This window comes from Hyaena hyaena, unplaced genomic scaffold (assembly GCF_003009895.1).
Source record: "Hyaena hyaena isolate Hyena2069 unplaced genomic scaffold, ASM300989v1 scaffold_407, whole genome shotgun sequence".
NCBI classification, from domain to species: Eukaryota; Metazoa; Chordata; class Mammalia; order Carnivora; family Hyaenidae; genus Hyaena; species Hyaena hyaena.
This window is the reverse complement of record NW_024081037.1, coordinates 1,303,952-1,321,041: the sequence shown is the minus strand read 5'-3', so window position 1 is coordinate 1,321,041 and position 17,090 is coordinate 1,303,952. Positions and strand designations below refer to the sequence as shown.

The 17,090-nt window shown below is 37.1% G+C and overlaps 1 protein-coding gene across 1 annotated transcript in view; it reads left to right on the top strand.

Annotated features, from left to right (window-relative positions):
• The first annotated feature begins 309 nt into the window (after positions 1-309).
• COL8A1 (collagen type VIII alpha 1 chain) overlaps positions 310-17,090 on the top strand; it is a 69,812-nt gene continuing 53,031 nt past the window's right edge. The window contains exons 1-2 of the mRNA XM_039251952.1: positions 310-360; positions 15,689-15,797. The gene's annotated coding sequence lies outside the window, so the exon portion shown is untranslated. The remainder of the gene's footprint in view (positions 361-15,688; positions 15,798-17,090) is intronic.

The window sequence follows — 17,090 nt, the reverse complement described above, 5'->3', positions numbered from 1 at the left end:
TACATACCTATGATAAGGTTTAATTTATACATTAGGCACAGCAAGAGATTAAGCAATAATAGCTAATCATTAAATAGCTGAAATTAAAAATTACATGAATGTGGTCTCTTTCTCAAAATAGCTTATTGTATTGTACTCACCCTTCTTCTTATGATAATGTGAGATGATGAAATGCCCGCGTGATAAGATGAAAGGAGGTGAGTGATGCAGGTGTTGTGATGTAGTGTTAGGCTACTCTTGACCATCTGACAATACACATCAGGAGGATCATCTGCTTCCGTGCCACAGTTGACCTTGGGTAAACTGAAACCAAGGCAAGAGGAGGGAAACTACTGCAGCAGCATATGCTAAACCCAGAAGGTGAGAGTATTTTACTTTCTTTAATTGTATGTAGTTCAGTGTAGATGAAGTGAGAAAGGAGAGAGTAGAAATGAAGCTGCAGAGACCATCAGGGCTCTGAGTACAGTACCAGAGACATCGACTTGGTTCTAGTGGAGCCCTTTAAATGGGCTTTAGAAATGTCACCACTAGTGGCTTCCTCCATCTCTCTGGGTTCTCAGAGTTCTAACAGTTGCTTTGAGCTAGGTCTCTTAAGACCAACGCTATCTTGAGTCTTATGGAGGTTGTCAGTTCTTGATATATCAAGAGTAGGTCCAATTATGTCACAGAAGTTGTCACTTGGCTACCTCAGTCATGTTATATTTCAATCAATTGATCTTACTCTGCTAAGGTTACAGCAAGGGTGGAAAGTTAACTTATGGTTTGTGACTGGCCCAGCCTCAGACTGAGCATGTTTTTTTTTATTACTTTGTAGTATTAAACGACAGGTGGAGAAATATCAGGGAAGGAAGTGAGTGGCAAGACGTAGAACAAAAAAGCTGCAGAATCCTATATACCTTTCATTTAACATGTTCTTGATGCCAAGTTTTAATGGGCATGAATACTGTATTACTCTGGATGACTTCCTAAGTAGTCCTCCAGCCAACCTGAATTTCTTTTTATCAGCATTCAAGGAGACATTACACAAGGAAAACAATGATATATAGATATTCAGCATGGGATTCCAAGGAAATTATATTCACCTCAAAACAGCCTTTCATGTAATTAGCATAAATATCTGAGAGAACTTAAATTAAAACAATCTTTTCCATCACCCTGAGTTATATGTCAATTGGTTTAATCAGCTGCTTACTGGTTAGTGTCTCAGGAAAATTAAAGAATAGGTCCTGTGTTCAAAACTGGAAACTAATACTAGACTATGAGCTAAGAAAAGGCAAGCTTTGTTTCTGGAATTAAAATCCTGGTGGAGGGAATATTATTTAAGTCATGACCTTAGAAGGACAGTGAGGCGCTTCAGAGAACCAAAACAAATGAAGGGAAAGACCCTGCTAATGATTCCCTCCCAATTTCCCTCTCAGTGCTTCATTTTGATTCCATTGGGGGGAGAAACTGATGGGTGGGAGACACAGGAAACAAAGGGCAGGAGAGAAGGAGTGGGGAACTAGAGGTAAAGAAAGGGAGACAAGATGAAAGGAGTAGTGGAGAGCAATCTCTAAATCATTAATAATTTAGGGAGTAGCGCTGCAGATACCAAGTCAGGAGGCATGCCTACTGGTCAAAAGTACGAATGTTACTCAGGGCACATGCACCCCAATGTTTATAGCAGCACTATCAACAATAGCAAAATTGTGAAAACAGCCCACATGTCCATCAACGGATGAATGGAAAAAGAAGATGTGGTATATATACACATGGGTTATTACTTAGTGATCAAAAAGAATGAAATCTTGCCATTTGCAGTGTGGTGGAACTAGAACGTATTATATTAAGCAAAATAAATCAGTCAGAGAAAGATAAATACATGATTTCACACATATGTGGAATTTAAGAAACAAAGCAGATGAACATAGGGGAAGGGAAGGAAAATTAAGATGAAAACAGAGAGGAAAGCAAACAGTGAAAGACTCTTAAATACAGAGAACAAACCGAGGGTTGCTGGAGGGGAGGTGGGTGGAGGGATGGGCTAAATGGGTGATGGGCATTAAGGAGGACACTTGTTGGGGTGACTACTGGGTGTTATATATAAGTGATGAAACACTAAATTCTACTACTGAAACCATTATTACCCTACATATTAACTAAATTTGATTTAAATTAAAAAAAAAATTTCAATTGTCATTTGGAGACAAGTAGCATGACCTGTGTAGTGCAAGACTGGACAAAACATGAAAAGTACTATGAGAAATGTCAGCTGATTGCCAAGCAGACCAGTCATCAAACCAGTGAGTCCAGAGCACTTACTTTATGCTCAGTTGCCACAAAAGCCACCAGGGCTGAGAGAGGCCTGAGGAGAGGAGCATGGTGATGGCCACAAGGGTGTGAAGGCAGTGGCTTAAATCTCAGGTAGATGTGTTGTTTGAGGCAGACAATAGAGTGCTGGCAATCTTATAATAGAAAGAGTGGCTCAGATTCATACAATCTTATTCAACCCATTTTGATATCTGAAATATGGTTAAATTCAGACTTCCCCTGTTGAATTAGCCATTAGGTTTAACAAAGAGGATTTTTCAAGTCACACAGAACATGATGTAAAATAAGCTATATCTGCCAGACAAGGGACAAGGGAAGGCCAGGCTAGGCATGAAAAGGCAAAAGAGCAGAAGAAAATATCCACCTTTAGTGTAAAATCCTTGAGAATATTTCAGCAGACACTGGGTTCTTTAACTGAGGGAGGTGGTGTGGCTAACCCTGATGTTCCTGTTGATGCTTAATTCAAAGTTCAGTAAAAGTTTAAACGGAAATGAAATGAAAATTGATCACTCAACATATTATCACTGGAGAAAGAGATCCATCCCAAAAATATTTCTGCTGTGGAATTTTTTCAATGTCCTACTTTTGAGAATTCTTTCAATAATATAATTTTTTATTCCATACTACTTGAGCATTTGAAATAAAGGAATTATCTTTTAAAGGGAATTCTATGTGTCATCACATTCTCAAAATGCTCCTTGTGTTTGTATAGACTTTCAAAGATCCCAGAGCATATAAGATGGGGAATATACCCAGGTGAATAAAGATAGAAAATTATAGGCTCCTTTCCAGTGGAATAAAAGCTATTTAAAAAAACATTCATATAGGGGCACCTGGGTGGCTCAGTCGGTTAAGTGTCCGAGTTCAGCTCAGGTCATGATCTCACGGTTCGTGGGTTCGAGCCCCGCATCAGGCTCTGTGCTGACAGTTAGTTCAGAGCCTGGAGCCTGCTTCAGTTTCTGTGTCTCCCTCACTCTCTGACCCTCCCCTGCTCATGCTGTCTCTACCTCTCTCTCAAAAATAAATAAAATATTTAAAAAACAAAAACAAAAAAAAACCCCATTCATATATAATATCAATGACCTTGAGAAAATATTTAGGTCATAATATTTGAAAAATGATTTATCATAAGCAAAAACTTGTACTCTTTGACACTAGTATCATATAAACAGAAGTAGGTACTCAAGAGGGCTGTATTAAGATATGAAAGTCATACCTTAATAACAATTTTTTGAATAGAACTTAGAGGTTTTTACTTAAGAGATCAGTAATAGGATGACACATGTTGGCCACTGTGAGTAAAAAGAATGGTAGTTAAGGGGAACTAGCATTCTTTTTTGGCAAAAGAACTGCTTAGAACATACTCATAGAATTTTTGAACATTAAAGGTGATTAAAACTTTGAAATTATTTTGTTCCTCTCCTCACTTATAGTTGTGAAAAGCAAGGCATCCCCACATTGTGATATCTCAAGGTAAATTGCTTGCCTGAGGTGGTAAGGGCTAGGATGTGGCCATTAATACACTGAGATTATCATCTCACTCCTTCCAAGAAGGCATGCAACATAAATTCCAATGTTGTTTTAGATTTTTATGACCTAATACATAAGATCTTACTGGAACTTCAGAAATGAGGCATCTTAACATGTCAATATTTGTAGAACAAACCTCACAAAATCACAATGGAAATTCACACTGGTAGGGGATCATAGCAGATTATCTTACCTTGAGAAAAAGGCAGAAGCCAATGTTAAAAAGAAATTATAAATAGATGACATCTGAGACAGAACTCGTTTATGTCCAGGAAGGAAGCCTGAGGTGTGTGTTTAACAGCTGTATTTGGAGGAATGGCTATGGCTGGGGTGGGGGTGGGGGTTGAGGGAGAGGTCATACTCTCCTCTCTAATGAGGAAAGAAGAGGAGGAAATGAATTTAAATTACAACCAAAGGAATTTAAGTTAGATGGAAAGATCTTACTGGCATTGACGGTTTTATGAACCCTGGAAAAGATTCCTAGGGAAGTTTTCAAATTCCCTGTCTGGATATATTTAAGAGAAGAGAGATACCTATCAGCCCAGGGTGGTTGAGGTAGAAACCTGCCTGGAATTCGCTTTCAGCTGAATTCTGTAAATCCAGATAAACTCCTGACAATGTTTAAGATGTCAAAGACAATAAACACTAGACAATGGTAAGAAATGTTGTTCCTTAGTAAACAAAAATTCACCCAAAGTAATCATTTCCTCAGAAAATCATTTGGCATATGATAGTTGGTTATAAGTGGAATGTACAATTATAATATATTCTGGCTTTTATTTTCTTTTTAATCTGGTTTCCAGTAGAGAGAAGGCTTATGGAGTCTCTCTGGCAGTATGCTCTGCTTAATAGATTTTTATTTGTCTTCTTTAGGCTGGTTACAACCAAATCTCTTAGAAGAAACTAGGCCTAAGTAACAATACATGTGCCCTCAGAGGAAACACCTCTGCAGGAGAAAACCTCTCCCCGCACTCCAAAAAAGAGCTTCTTTGCCTCCTAACTGAAAGAAACAGATGATTCTGTTACAGATGACAAGATAATTCCATTACTACTGTCACCCTCTCCTTCCTTACCCTCACGTGGACTCCAGCGAGCTCTAGGCCACTTGCAGTGCTTCTTATTTCCAGCTCACGAACAGCACTTGCACTCACAATTCATACCCAAATTCTCTAATTTGTTATACTTCTCTGTTTATACAGCTGTGCATCTGTTTGCCCCGTCGTGTTAACCACATCTATTGTCTGGTTTTTATTGTGAGCTCCTGGAGGCGAGGAATGAAGTCTGTTTAACTTGCTTTGCGCAATGCTGTGGGTATACATGCAGGTGGACACCGTGTGACTGTGCTCTACGGTGATGGTTCCTGGCATGACTAAATGCTCCAAAAATTAATAATAAATTTAGAACTTCATGGATTAATTGAAGTTGAAGGAGAGGACTCAATTCAAAGAGGCCGTGTCAGGGTGCCTGGGTGTCTCAGTTGTTTAAGCTTCTGACTTCAGCTCAGGGTGTGATCTCACAGTTTGTGAGTTCTAGCCCCATGCTGGGCTCTGTGCTGACAGCTCAGAGCCTGAAGCTTGCTTTTGATTCTGTGTCTCCCTCTCTCTTTGCCTCTCTCTTTCTCTCTCAAAAATAAATACACATTTAGAAAATAAAAATAAAAAAAGAGTCTGTGTCATCCCATGGTCCTCCTATATGGAACACCCTGAAGTCATAATGGGTTCCAGGGATCATTAGAAACTGAGCAGTGCGGACAAAGGTACAGTCAACAACTGGAAAACCTAATAATTCAGGGTCTGAAAGGCACAGAAAGCAAGACGACAAGTATTTGGAAGCTTGCCCTCCACTATGGCACTCCATTCTCTTGGTATATAAGCCCAACCTTGCTGGGGTTCTCAGCTCAGAGCATCACCAGTCAGTGCCCACTGCCCCAAGAGGTTATGTTTGATACTCCATGCAAGACTATCAAGTTCATAGTGTCTTTGCCTTCTTATTTCTTTGTTTACAGCCCGGAAAGAACAAAAGCCATTTTCACCGGAACTAATAATTGTTTCTTCTTCCCAATCCCTGCACAGCACCCCCAGCCTTCCTTTATTCCAGTCTTCCTCACTGGCCCAAGAGGACAGAGATGAGTCAATCCACATTTCTTAGTATTGGGTTAAAATTTTTCCAATGTCTATTCATTCCTAAGAGTCTCAAAGTTACATCAAAGGACAAAGTGATTGATGAGAACCCTTCCCTCAGGGGAAGCACAGGAAATGACATTTCATTTAATTCAACAAATATTTTCTAGGCACCAATTATTTTTAGACACACTTGTTGTGGGCTGGGGAGGGAGAAGGGAGCAAAACATAATCTATCCTCAAAATGTGTGTGTGTGTGTGTGTGTGTGTGTGTGTGTGTCTGTGTGTCTGTGTGTCTGTGTGTGTTTGTATGTCTGTCTGTGTGATGAGTTCATTCAAAGTTTGAACAATCTTAAATATAAGAGGATTGCTTCATTATAGCCTCATGGTAAGGATTAAATGATGTAATATGTATGTAAAATATACTTAGCACAGAGCCTGCCTCACAAGACATCCTCAGTAATTAATAGCTATTACTATAATTATTGAGTTATGGCTTACTTTAGAGCAAGTTTTTGAGAGGGGCCCCCTTCCTTGGAGACCAAATTTGACCTCAGATTAGGAACAATACAGTTTGATTGTTAAAGGGTTAAAGGAACCATCGCATTCAAGTGCAAAAATAACCTATGTCTAGAACATCGAAGTAAATACCTTTCCACCAAAAATGGAGCTCAGCCATGTCCTGGTGTCCTGAGAGAGTCTGGTTCTTATCTTGCTTTTCCTATGAAGGTTCAGGAGTGTTTCAGAACCTCACTCATATCCCAAACACACATAGCACTTATTTTTCCTTCTTGCTTCCTCTTACCATGATTTGGATCATAGTTATTCCACAAGTGACTAAAAAGATTTACTTAAAAGGTACATAAAATGATTATGTTAGGGCATCATTTTAATTGGTTGGCTGTTACTGAATCAGTATCATCCATTAGTCTTAGATAACAACAAATCAACTTTTAATGAGAGGTGAAGCCAAATCTAATTTTACTCACCCAAGGCATTTTTTTAAAAAACCTTGCCCAAAACAAATGGCTTTATAGGTCATCTTAGATAAGGTATGTCTAATTTATCAATTACTCAATTAATTGCATAAATATATGAATGGATTATAATGTAAATGACAATATGATTAAACCCAATGATGTCATAATAAAGTTAGCCCAAACAAAGGAACCCATTTACTTTGCAGTTTTGGTTCAATTTAAGCAGTGCTCTACAATGTCAAATACCTGCATAACTGAAAGGAGACTTCATACTGGGAGATCTCATACATGTACTTCATAGATGACCACATCTTGAATCACCATTATAGTGCCAATATTTTATCCTGTCTGAAGTTTCATCCAGTGGTTTCATTTGAAGAGGAGTATAATCTCTGGGCAAAGATGAGGAATTTCTGGGAAATATTTGCTATATTTCTATTTGTTGCAAAAGTATCAGAAAGATGCACCTAGAATGAAAATAACAGACTATTTTCTGTCAAATATCACCTCTTTAAGTTGCATGATGAGGACCTAACTTTAGATTTCAACTCATGAAGCTACACCTCTCCAGTTCTCTGAACCAAAGTCACTAATTCTCAAATTTTTCACACATTAAAGTGTTAATTTCTCACTTCTACTTTCCCGATTCCAAACTAATGGAATCCGAAGATTTCAGATATACTTTAGCTATTAGATCTTTCAAGTCCTTTCATCTACCAGATCATTTAGATTTGACTTTTTGAACTGTGTGAAAATAATGTATATCTTAAAATAAAGGAAAGTTAATATCTCTGTACCTAAAACCATAATGTACCTAAAAGGTGGCCAGTGATCTAGCAAGCCAGACCTTCAATACTAGCTTAGTACAACCTCAGGAGATTGTTTTTCCTCTCTTCTAATGTATCAGGACTTTGTTGATAATTCAGAATTGATCCTGCCTTAGTAGAAATAAAATTCTCAACCCTAGTTTTATCTTAAGTCTTTGTAAAAATCAGCTGAAGGATAAAGTCATTCTCTGGATGGGAAGAGAAAAGGAAATGGGTCCTTCAGTTCTCCAAACATTATTAATGAAACCAAATCAGATATAGTACTCTATGAGAAGATAAAAACAGCTTCCAGAAACCTCAAATTGCTTCATCCAATTGTCTTTTTCTGCATCCTGGCATTTTTAAATAACTCAGATGCTCAATTTAATAGTATTATTAATCAGTGAACATTTACCATGCTCCAGACAACTGCCTAAATCAGTAAAGTGAAGTATAGTGTTGAAAAACTTGAAACTAAACCATGGCATACTGCTTCAGATTCTGTGTCTCCCTCTCTCTCTGACTCTCCCCTGCTCACGCTATCTCTCTCTCTCTCTCTCTCTCTCAGAAATAAATAAAACATAACAAAAAAATTTTTTTAAATAAACCATGGTATAATGTCAGTGGAATAAGAATAAGTCATTCCTTCATCTTGCTAATTCCTGCTTCACCAACTTTGTTCCACATTATGTGAAAGAATAGATTCTGTCTTCTTCTTGCCTTTACTCATTTATTACACAGTCATAAGGATTAAGTGAAACGGTACAGATAACACAATTAGCAAGACTAGCCCAAAGGACATGTTTAATAAACATGTATTTCCTTTCTCTTCAAGAATCATAAGAATGTGGCCAGCCTGCTTTGTGGAGGAAATTCAAAACTGGTGAGGACAGACTATGTTGAAACACTTCTCCAAAGTTGTGCCTGAGTGTCTGAATGTTATATAATTTCTGAAATGGTATGGCATATCTATAAATGGCAATTCAGAATTTTTCTCATGGATTTTATAGAAATGGATCTAACTACTGTAAGATCTTGTGATCATCCCTGGACATTGAGGCCCAACCACTAAGGGCCTGCAATCCCCAGACTGAGTGACAAGAAGAACAGCTTTAACTCTCATCTACCCAGTGGGGTCATTAGGACATCTAATTGAGGCTTATATTAAACCAGCCTCAAAACAGAAACCCTCTTTTCAACACTTTCAGTGCTGAAAGGGTAGTCTTTTACTAAGACTTGTTCCCTATCCAGTAAATAAATCACATGTTCTGCAGCAGGAAAAATATTGGTGGGAGGTGCATATTTTTCATTTCAAAGCAAGGAGCCTGTTGAGTGGTGGTATGCTTTTAAAAGCATCTGATTTGACAGGAGAGCTCTCATCACACTCCTGAAATAATTTTACACTGTTATGATTTTGTTTGTGGTTTTTTTCTTTTTTCAAAATTGGAGCAATGTGCTTAACTTTAATCAGAACCATCAAAGCTTTAAAAAAATGTCCATACAATTTAAAATTTCTGTGTTTTTTTTTTTTAAATGTCAAATGTTGTTTCTGTTGCACTGCTAAGCTATGTCTCAGAAGTACAGAAAGTACTTCCAATGCATCCAGTGAATACTCATGGAACACCTACCATGTGCCAGGCTAGTTCTCATTGCAAGGGATGCTACAGTAAACAAAAGAAACAAGTTCCCTGCTCTCAAGGAGGGGTGGGGAGAAAGGAAGCATTGGTGTGGAGCAGATTATAAATGCAGAGAATATATAATTAAGTAAGAAAGATATAACTGCTACTGTGCAATTAAAGAGGATTATTAGAGATACATGAAGAAGAGTGACTGACTGTAGACTGGATGGTCAAGAGAAACCTCTCTGAGGAAATGGCATTCATGTTGAAATCTAAATGGTGAAGCCTCAACCATGCACTGTTCTGGGGGAAGAGCATTCCAGACAGAAGAACAGCAAAGGCTTGAAGGTGGGGACCAGCATTATGTTTTCAATAAGGGGTAGGCCAGTGTGGCTGGGGAATAAAGGGCAAGGGGAAGAAGAGGTAGAATTTGGGTAAAGGCAAAGTAGGCATCATATGGGGCATGGAAGCCAAGGAACAAGTTTAGGTCTGTTCTAAGTGCTATGAGGAACTATTAAGTGCAAGGAGTAGGGTTGTAAGTAGGTGTATAGCACAATCCGATTCACTTTTTCAAAGTTCTCCCAGCTGTTGTGTAGAGAATGGGGCAAGAGTAGATACATTTTTTTAAATATTTAATGCTTATTTTTGAGAGACACAGATCATGAGCAGTGGAGGGGCAGATAGAGAGAGACACACAGAATCCAAAGCAGGCTCCAGGCTCTGAGCTAGCTGTCAGCACAGAGCCCTACGTGGGGCTCGAACCCACAAACTGTGAGATCATGACCTGAGCCAAAGTCGGACGCTTAACCGACTGAGCCACCAGGCGCCCCAAGAGTAGATACATTTTTAATGCAACTGGAATCATTAAAGAACTGTAAGCAAGAAAATTGACTCATTTTTGTTTGCTTTTGTCTTTGAGATCTCTCTACGGTATAAGGACTGGACTATGGTAGAAAGGGGTAATAGAGGGAGCTAGAGTGGAAGAAATTTTAGTGAATTTGGAAAATGATGTGAATTTGGATATGGAGTTCAGATGGTGTCCTTGGATTGTAAGAAAAGCAACAACACTTACTGAGAAACTATTATGCTAATTTTATATTTATATACATAATTTATATACATAATCTCTTTTAATTATCACTACCACCGAAGGAATAGTTACTTAGCCCCATTTTTCATATATGAAAACTGAAACTCTGAGAGGTAAATAAAATTTCCATATATCCAGCAAAGGTAAATGGCAAATCCAGGATTCAAAACTTGGTCTATGTGACTTAAAGCCCTGGTTTTTCCTACTATACTATGGTTTCCCTAGATCAGAATTAACAAATTATATTTGAAATTCCATTCTAAATATTAAATAATATTCTGTAATATAAAATACGTACGTAGTTTATTTAATGTACTAATTGACACTTAGCCTATTTCTATTTTTACTCCTAAAAAATAAGATTGTGATCTTTCATATATTACTTTACCTCATTTTCATTACTTTCTCACTCGAATTCCTAGATTCTTAGCTGTATCAAAAAATATTATTTTTTATTTTTTAAAAATTTTTTAATGTTTTTATTTATTTCTGAGAGAGAGAGAGAGAGAGAGTGAGTAGGGGACAGTCAGAGAGAGAGGGAGACACAGAATCTGAAGCAGGCTCCAGGCTCTGAGCTGTCAGCACCGAGCCCGACGCGGGGCTCGAACCTACGAACTGTGAGATCATTACCTGACCCAAAGTTGGATGCCTAACCGACTGAGCCACCCAGACGCCCTAAAATATGATTTTTTAAATGTTTGTTTATTTATTTTGAGAGAAAGAGAGAGAGTATGGGGGAGGGGCAGAGGGAGAGGAAGGGAGAATCCCAAGCAGGCTCCGTGCTGTCAGTGCAGATCCCAATACAGGGCTCCATCTCATGAATCATGGGATCATGACCTGAGCTGAAGTACAGAGTCAGACAATTAACCAACTGAGCCACCCAGGCATACCAAATAATAGGATATTTTTAAAACTCTACTTTGTAATATCAAGTTATTTTCCAAAAAGTTTGTGTCATCTATACTCTCATTTAACCCAAAACCAACATTAAATATAGTCTTTTTATCTTTGCCAATTTGATAACCAGACTTTTATCTCTATTGTTTAATTCACATTTCTTTTACTTACTAATGAGATTCAACATTTTTTACACGTGATTTGGTCTTTTCATTTTCCTTTTGTGAGTTTTATGTTTGCTTAATTGCCAATTTCCCTACATGGTGTTACTACATTTTTCTTGGTGATTTTTTAATTTTTTAATGTTTATTTATTTTTGAGAAAGAGAGGCAGAGCGTGAGTGGGAGAGGGACAGGGAGAGAGGGAGATACAGAATCCAAAGCAGGCTCCAGGCTCTTAGCTGTCAGTGCAGAGCTTAATGCCGGACTTGAACCCATGAACTATTAGATCATGACCTGAGCCAAAGTCAGCCACTTAACCGACTGAGTCACCCAACCACATTTGTAAGAGCTCTTTATATAAGACGACTATTAAGATTGTCTTTAAAAAAATAAAGACTGTCTTTATCAATTTTTGCATATAACCTCCCGGCATGTATTTCACTTTCAAGTTTTAAATTTTCATTGTAAAAACATCATATGGACAGGAGGGTATGCTCCACTTATCTATTGCTGCATAACAATCCACCTCAAAATGTAGTGGCTTAAAACAACAAACATCTTATTTTATCTCATAATTTTATGGGCCTCCGCTGCTTGCTTTTTCTGCTCTTAACTCCTTACTTGCTCTGAAGAGCCCCAGAAGGTTTTACTCACGTGTTTAGTGAGTTGGCAAGGAGAGAAGGAAGCCTGAGCTCTACCGGCATTGACAACTGGCACACCAGAATGTGTGTGCTCTTGCACAATGGTCTCGGGAGTCTCACTTCTTACTTAGACAGTATTTTAGAAACAAGGCAGCAACTCTGTGGCCTTTTATGACCCAAGCTCAGAAGTTACATGGTGTCATCTTCACTGTGCACTGTTCGTCAAAACAGACACAAATCTACCCAGAATCAATGGGGTGAAACACAGAAGAGGATCAAAGAACTTGTGTCCATATTTTCAACCCTCCATAGGGTATGGAACTGTTCAAACAGTAAAGCAAACTCCGCTTTACCTTTTAATTTTGTTCATAAGTTTTAATATGCAATTGGTTTTTAAGTATTGTATAACTTTATCTCTTTTTTATGCGAGTTTTCATTGTTTTCTAAGCCATTTTAAAAAATTATTTTCAAAGTGCCTGTACACAAAATCAAGGACATTATCAAATAATATATTTGGAGAAATGATTTTAAGTTCTTTAGATACTTTTAAGTACTATGTATTGTAGTTGAATTCACTTAATTTAATTCTTTTTTTTTAAAAATTTTAGTGTTTTATTTATATGAGAGAGAGGGAGAGAGAGAAGGTGGGAGCAGCGGAGGGGCAGAGAGACAGAGACAGACCTGAAGCAGGCTCTAGGCCTCAAGCTGTCGGTACAGAGCTCCATCAGGGCTTGAACTCACAAACCATGAGATCATGACCTGAGCCAAAGTTGGACACTTAACTGACGGAGCCACCCAGGCGCCCCCACTGAGTTTAATTCTTAATCCTTTTCGTCCTTAAATTTCCATCAGTGACACTTTTGAAAATTCATGTAAAAATGTAGGTTGAACCATACATTTAATTATGTAGTTGCTGTGTAGAGGCAAAAAAAAGAAAAGAAGTCTAACTAAATAGTTCTTGCTTAATACTTTGCCACATTTCTGGCTCAGTTTTTCAAAATGAACTAAAATACAATGAGCTATTTTAGCCCTGTGTAGCTAATTGTTCTTTTCGGGTCTTGCAATTATGTTTAAATATTGAATAATTTCATTCATTTTTATTATTTTTTAATGGGTATTTATTTTTGAGAGAGAGTGCATGCATAAGTGGGGGAGGGGCAGAGAGAGAAGGAGACACAGAAGCAGAAACAGGCTCCAGGCTCTGAGCTGTCAGCACAGAGAAGACATGGGGTTCAAACTCCCAAACCATGAGATCATGGCCTGAGCCAAAGTCAGATGCTTAACCAATTGAGCCACCCAGGTCCCCAGGATTTGATTCATTTTAAATGGTAATTGTAGTACTCTTTCTTACAGTGTTTCAACTGGCAAAGAAAAAAAAAGTGTCATCCGGTAAGAGCAACAAAAAACTAGTAACGATTTTAAAAGACATTCTTCTGGAGAATAAAGAGGAAAGAACTCATATTAAACATATGTTGTAAACACTCAGTAAATGCTAAATGGCGACACTCATTTCACGTTCTAAAAATGCCATTGAGGTCTATTGGGTTATTTTCTCTGCTTGCAGTATTGCATTCCAAAAACTGATTTTGTCATCTCCCTGGGTGCAGGACTGTGAAAGCTGCAGAGAGAAATAAAATGCTTAAGATATATGACCCACATGTAAGAGTGATCAGCATTTCTGTCTATTCTGTGTATCAGTCTCCTATTTTATTTTCACCATATCCAGGAAAAAATGAATTTTGGAGGAAAACATTGGAAAAAATCTTATTATCTAATACAATTAACCACCATAAGGGGAAGGGCCCTCTGTTTTAGTTTTAGTTTTTTTTTTTTAACATTTTGTCTCCAACACAAATACAACATTGTGTCTCCTTGCACATAGCAGTGTTCAATGAATATATATTGAGGAATAATTTGGGAAAAGGCACAGAAGTGTGTATCAGCCTGTTCCTCCTACCCAGTCTGAATATGAAGAGTTTCTTTTTCATTGAAGCAGTTTTTGCAGAATCTCCCTCATATTTCTCTTTATTAACTGCCAGTCACACTATACAAGCAATGAACTAGAAAAGTCAAGTCCTTGAGTCCATTTACCATCATTGAACTTTATTATTAGAAATAATTTGAGATCCCATGGCTTTCTAGAGATAAAGCACTCTCAAATCACATATGGTTAACCCAGACTTTATTTATGTCTGAATATCCACAAGTTGAACCAAAGTTCAGAACGTGTTGTATCCAGCCATTAGGCCTGTGCACACACATCAGAACCTGAGCCTTGTGTTTTGGGGACACTTGTGTTTTATAGACATTCAGCAGTTAGAAGACATTCAATGACTTCTTCATTTCATGTTAAATACAGGAAAACTCTAGACTTATACTCTCCACTAGCCACAAATAGATATTAAATAATATTAAAATGAAATAAAACTAAACATTCAGTTCCTCAATCATTCTAGCCCCCTTTCAAGAACTTAATAGCCATATGTGCCTAGTGGCTACCAAATTGAATAGTGAAATACGTAACATTTCCATTATCACAGAAAATTTTACTGAATATTACTACTCTAGAATGTACTATTTATATCACATTGGAGAAATTTTGAACTGGATACTCAGCTCTGCACTTATTTCTTAATCAACCAATCATGGCTTTCAAATCTTATATTTATCTAAGTGTCTAAGTTGTTCCTGTTTAAATCTTGTTTGAGCAACAAATGCTAAGCCTGTTTCCTAATCAAGTTCATATGAAATCTAGCAAAATAAAATAAAGAGTACCTGTACCCAAAACACAAAGTTAAATTTCTGAAAATTGAGTTTAAGTGGAGAGAAGTCCCATGTGATAAAGTCTGAATTACAGATTATTTCTAAAGTATATCCAACTAACCAAATGACAGCAAAAGCTCAAATGAAAACCCAAAAGTGTTGCCAAATTAAAGCTCTATCAGATCAGACTTGATAAGTAACAAAGAAAATAGTTTTTAACTCAAATACTGTTTTATGCAAATTAGATGGAAAAGTTTAATTTTCTTAAATAAATCTAACTTTTCTCCCTTAGGCATTACTTCCTCATAAATTTTCTTCCTGTATAGCAAATCCCAAATCCTTTCTAAATTACTTCAAATGTGTACTAATGGGAATTAAGTTAATTACTTCAAATGTGTACTAATGGGAAGTAATTACATTAATGAGAACTTAACACATAACATAATCATGAAAAGCAATAAAGAAAGACAATAGATTATTTATCTGGAAAAAACTCTATATACTATATGTATTAAAATAACTGCATACTTTCATACGTAGAAACACAAAAAATTATTCTTTCCTAATCAGCATACCAGGGTCTCTAATATCTTCTAAAAGATCACTTACATTCAGGTAAATAATAGCAGTTTTTTATTGAAGTGCTATATATTGAAATTATATCCCTATTATATAATTTCTCCTTTGATCCCAAAACAATATATTTTGATAATAATTCAGCTTCTTGTTGTCTTCCAGTTGAGTAAAAGTATCCTCTTTTCTCTACCTCAGAAGCTGTTCAGGAAGTGAAGCAACATCTAGTAAAGAGACAGAAATCAGCCCCAGGAAGGCACAAGCAAGGACACTGGTTCTCGATTCCTCAGGCCGGCCAAGTCTCAATGTAAGTGTGAGAAGCAATGGAGGGCAGCGCAGTGGCCATAGGCCAAGTGCAGACGGAAGGATGTTGCTGTCTGGGAACATAGGGACAGTTGGCAGACACTGGGGTATCTGGCCTGCCTTCAGGTCCTGTGTTCCATCCTCATCTTCATTGCCGTAAGAGCCTTGAGACCATGGCTATTAATGCCAGCTTTTAAAATTCCCCAGCGTAAAATACATGTGCAGAGTGTGATTCTAGCTGATTTTTAAGCCCAGGCATGTTGAATACAGTCTTAAAATAATTATTTCCATAGGCCCTGACTAGGTATCCAAGTGTTCACCAGATGCTAGCAGCTAGATTTTGCAGAGGAAAATTGCTAACTTAAGCTTCTTTTCATGATTCAGCAGAGGGTTTTAAGTAATAAAAGATCTGGAGATTTGTAAAATAAATAATTCCAGTGCAAATGAGAAAATTAAAATAATCTTATCATCTCCCATCATGTCTGTATGTACTTTCCTACCATTATCAAATTTCTCTTAATTGGGCCAAGTTTGTTTTTGTTTTTTTTTTCCCTAGCTGATACTTTATGGTTTTAAGTTATGAGCTGTAATGAAGAAATGATTCCTTTCAGATGACTGAAGTGTCATGTATTAAATTTTCCTAATGACAATCTAGGATCTGTGAAACAGAGCATGATGTAACAAATAGCAGTTTTATTCGTATTCAGTATTGAATATATCCACAATTTGAAAACAACAGTATGCCAGTATTTCTTATTCTTTAATTCATCTCTTAGTAGAAGCAATTAAAATATAAAGCACATCATTAACTTTTAAACATCAATTGGAAAAAAAATACCATTCATTTCTGAAGAGTAGACATTATCTCATAGTATCCCCAGCCATCCTATGCTTATTACCATTGCCTGGTCTTAAGTGTGACTTTTGGACATGCAACTCAATATTTCCTAATATTCAATAGTACAATGACTTTTCATAGTCTATTTCATTTTATTTAGTAATTTAAAGAATAAATAGTTAAGATTCCTCAGATTCTTACATTCTGCTCAAGGTGTACTTGAACAAAAAGAAAAAGCACAGCATCTGGCCTTAAGAGTTAATGCCACATGACCACATCCTGTCTAGAATGAATTCATTCAGAATTTTTGAAGAAATACAAGTACATTAATGATTTTCCTTAGGTATCACATTTTTACTACAGGTACCTCTAATGATCTTGGCTGGATTCCATCAAAGCCAGATGTTAATCAAATGAAATATTTATAATGCAAAACCATTGAGTAAAAAATATATGCTC